This window comes from Astyanax mexicanus, chromosome 18, assembly GCF_023375975.1.
Source record: "Astyanax mexicanus isolate ESR-SI-001 chromosome 18, AstMex3_surface, whole genome shotgun sequence".
In the NCBI taxonomy this organism is placed as follows: domain Eukaryota; kingdom Metazoa; phylum Chordata; class Actinopteri; order Characiformes; family Acestrorhamphidae; genus Astyanax; species Astyanax mexicanus.
In genome coordinates this window covers 23,810,727-23,815,265 of record NC_064425.1, presented here as the reverse complement: position 1 = coordinate 23,815,265, position 4,539 = coordinate 23,810,727, and positions in this window count along the sequence as shown.

Sequence of the window (4,539 nt, the reverse complement as noted above, 5' to 3'; positions counted from 1 at the left end):
GAACTACTTACTACAACAAAAGCATCATGAAAATTTTGCCACTATGTCTAGTGCCAAGGATGGGCAAGAAAGGTATTATAAACACCCAGAATTGAAAGTGGTCATCCAACATATGTTGGCTTTACTATCTAACCCTTTTGTTGCTGAAAGCAGTTAAATCCTCACAGAAATGATCTAGTACAAAGCCTTGACGGTAGCAACAAATACTCTAACAAGAGCAGGATAAACTTGATACCCTTAATTCCTGAAGAAATCAGAAAATCAAGTGGGGTGGTGATCATCCTCACAGCAACGCTGTACTCCAAAATGTAGTAGAGAAGCTTCCCTGGACTAAAGAAACAGTTACTTCAACAAAAGCAGGATTAAATGAATAATAAGCAGGTGTTCGAAAACGTTTGTCTATATAATGAAGTATATAAATAATATGAAAAATATGAAACATGAACATTTTGGCACCATGCCTAATGCCAAGGGTTGGCTACTACAAGGGTTAAGCACCCAGCATTAATCTGTGGAGCAGTGAAACTGTGTTGTCTGGAAAGATGGTGCTCCCTCCAGTACACTCAAACAACACCTTGACCTCACAAACTAAAAACCTGGCACTGAATACAAGCAAATCCTTACAGCAATGCTTTACTCCATGTATAGTAAGCCTCCCTGGACAGTAGAGACAGCTATTCAAACAAAAACAGGATGAACTTCATTTTTAATTCTCTTGATTTTGGAAGAAACGCAAGCAGTTCCCTCAATACTTTTGTTGAAGTATCATTACTGTATTAGTTCTTCTAAGGCAAGGCATACTAAGATATTCACGGCCTAAAAAAAAACAAGATCTCTACAGGGTCCACGTGCTGTTGTCTTCTGAAAGAAACCACAGGGATGTCCCTGCAGACTGATGAATAAGAATGATAGGGATATGATAAACTTGAATTCCAGCCAAAACATGAAGAAATACCCCTGGAGCGCAATATTCAAATTCAAACTACACCTGGATCTGAGTCAGGCCCTTAGCCGCATTTGATAACCACAGCAGATGTGCTCCCTTTACTCTGAGGGGGTTGGAATTAAACATGGTATGATGACTAAATAAGGGGAAATAGACACAGCCAACTATAGCACAGAGATGGTCTGTGGACCAAGAGCTAACCTTTTAGCTGCAGCTTCTTCTGCATCACATGGTTCTCAGCAACAACTAAAGCAAAGGGGAACTTCACTGTTGATTTATAATGCCCCTTATATGACTGGACAGGTTTTTAGAGACAAGCAAGATAAGGACGATAACAGTCACCCTCACTGGAAGCACTACTTACTAGTGCAAGTGGCATCTGAGCACTTTTCACAAGATCATTTCCTTCTTTATCAACAGAGGCGACTTCTAAATGCCATCTGACGCTTGGACTAGCAAACAAGAAATAAGCCCATCCATTTTTCCTGTAACCAGAACCATGTGTAAGTGTTTGGAAAGTGCTGATAACATAGCCATTAAAGAGCCTCACAATTAAGGAGGAGGGCTATTTCCTGTCTAAAAGGCCACATTGCTCTTTACATGTTGTGGTGAACCAGAAATGTTCATAATAAGTCCACTGACAGATAAAGTTGATAAGGGTCTGAGAAGTAGTCCTGTCATGATGACGATTTTTTTTGCATGATATATGTTGTCACTTTCTAACGATTTCATTCCATGTATAAAAGTCAATACTATAATATCATATTATATATATTTACACCTTAAAAAAAAACTAATTAACTTTTAATTAATAAGGATATTCGGGTATTGTAACTAGAAGAGAAAACATATCTGTAAAGGTGTCCTTGGTAAAAAAGAAAAAGAAATATTTTTAAAAATATTTAAAATATAAAAAATATGGAGACACTGCCTGGACTAGTGGTCTACTGGTCACATGATAACATTACACTCAATTGATTGAAAACAAATAGGCAGGAATCCCAGTCAATAGTTTCTACAGCCAGTCCAGACAAAAACATGAGCCAGGTAAAAACTCTTATTCTATTTTATGTTTGAAACTAGTTTATATACTTACTGTAGAAAGCTAAAATTTTGTGTTTGGACTAATTTGGTCCTTCTGATCCCAAATGGCAAGGATCATTTTAAAAGTTAAAGTAAACTACTAATGCAAAAACAGTTTTCTGTACAAAGACAAAGTTTAGTTTTATACTTTATATGTTTAATCCCAAATAGCTAAGTGATATAAAATATGCGCACCCAGCAAAAGTCCGGGTCTCAAAAGGTTGATGTAATCTTCTCAATAAGTAAATACAATGACTAATATGAAGGTCAGCAAAAAACGATTGTAAGATGTTTTTATTATTATGACAGGCCATACATGAAGGTAGGCAAGCTCAATCATACGTGCAACACTAGAAGATACAACAGAACCCCAGTAGACCTTCACAATTGCACTACCGAATGATGTGTCCTATTATTAATATAAGCACCCCTTGTGGAAAGGCCTAGGTCTCTTCCAAGAAATGCTGTTCGGCAAATAGGAATCTCTTGTGGCAAATGAACAACATTTAAGCATTCAACTTTCATAAGTTAACTTTATTGGTTGTATGAAGTTCTGATTAGAGGCCTGTCGAGTTGCAGTAAATCAATACAAGTTGAGTTAATATGGTACAATTTTGGAGGACACATCAATAGTTGCTAAATGTTCCAGTGTTAATTTGAACTGATGAAGCTCCTAAAATGAGAGGATGAAACAGCCCAGTTGCTGTGATTTAATGGAAATTCTTGAGTCACATTTACCCAGTTCCATGTAGTCTTTCATAAAATGTTCTGTTTTTTATGATAATGCTTTCAATGTAACTTGAACTAATTTACATTTGGCCAGTTTTACTAAATTAACTACTAATTACTAATATACTATTATAAACTGTAATTTTACATATCAATAATAATATTTGTTTTCTTAGATTATGGATATCTATAATCACATTATAGAGATTCACACCTGGACATATGGGCCAATATTAATATTACATGATATTTGTGCTTTAGAATTTTTTTTATTATAATTTAGACATATATAATAATCAAGATATTATATATCAAGATATTTAAATGCCCTAGAATTACCTTTCCATCCTTTCATTTTGGGATAACTGACCCTTTAATAAAGAAACCTTTGACATCGATTATATCACAACTCTCAGCAAATAATAATTATATTAATTTCACTTAATATTTCTCATATTGTCTTGTTTGCCACTTATTGTCCTTTGTATACAGCTGGTACAGCATCTTTTAAGGTCCCCCGGGAAAATTCCGTTGTGTTGTGACTCACTTCCGTTGTGTTGTGGTTCTATTTGCAGCGCGTTTTTCTATTTGCTGCGCCTGTGTTGTAATTTTGATGGATGTGTTTTGTGCTTTTGCAGCGCTTTTCAATTTGCACTGCGCTGGGCTTTCTCGGCCACCGTATATCCATCCTGTCATGATAAAATACCACGTTAATTAAAATATTTTTTGTATTTTAATTCTATATTTGAAACAGAGCAAAGTCACCAAAAACAATTGAAATATTGAACTATAACTCAAGCATGTTTTCCTCAAATACTCATTTTAAGTTAAATAGTTTAAAATTGATTTCATTGGGAATTTTTTTTTTGTGTAGTCTGAAATCTTATAAACACGATAAACAGTCAAAAGAATGAAAAGTACTTTTGTGGGTTAAAATGCACAGTATTTTTACAATGACAAAGATTAGAGAGAGTGAAATCCAATGTAAATCAATGGTAACATGTGACTAGTCAATATTACATTAAGGACATGTTGACTTGGTAATTTAAATAGTTAGAGAGGCTTTAAAGATATGTAGATCTATTATTATTACTAGTAAATATTTTATAGCTGGTATCAGAAATGAGAGTTTCTACCAGGCCAAATTAAGACTTTTATTGCCTGTATCATTTTAGGCTAAAAAGCCTTTCTTTTAGGCTAAAATAATTGTTATATGTTAGAATTACAGTGGAGATAGCTTCATCATAGTACAATTTCTACTTCTACTAAGAAAAAATATTGTAGATACTTGTAACTAAAGCTTTTCATAGTAAACATTATAATGTATAGCTCGTCTCTGAAACAAGAGTTTCTACTAATAAAAACTGAATAACAGAGATCTGTAATTAAAGACTGTATAGTGATTCACTAAATAAGGTGCTCTTTAAGTCACACTGTTCCTGTGATATCATCACTGAGGAAGTTACACTGCACATGTCTTTTTAAGGGCACACTGCAAATTATAGCAAGTGTCACTTTTTTGTCCAGCAATAAACAGCAATGCTGAAAAAATACCAGGTGCAAAATACCATGTGGTGCTACTGTCTTAGCTAAATATGGAATTATGGCTTCTATTAGCTACAAAATTCACATTCTGTCACAATCAGCCCTGTTACATTGGGAGGCCCACAAGTTTATATTAGGAATAATTCTTGGAAATGTTTGTTGAACTGTATGTATAATTTACAGGACATACCTAATATAAGTTTTGTAAACATAAGAAATAAATACCCATACTATGC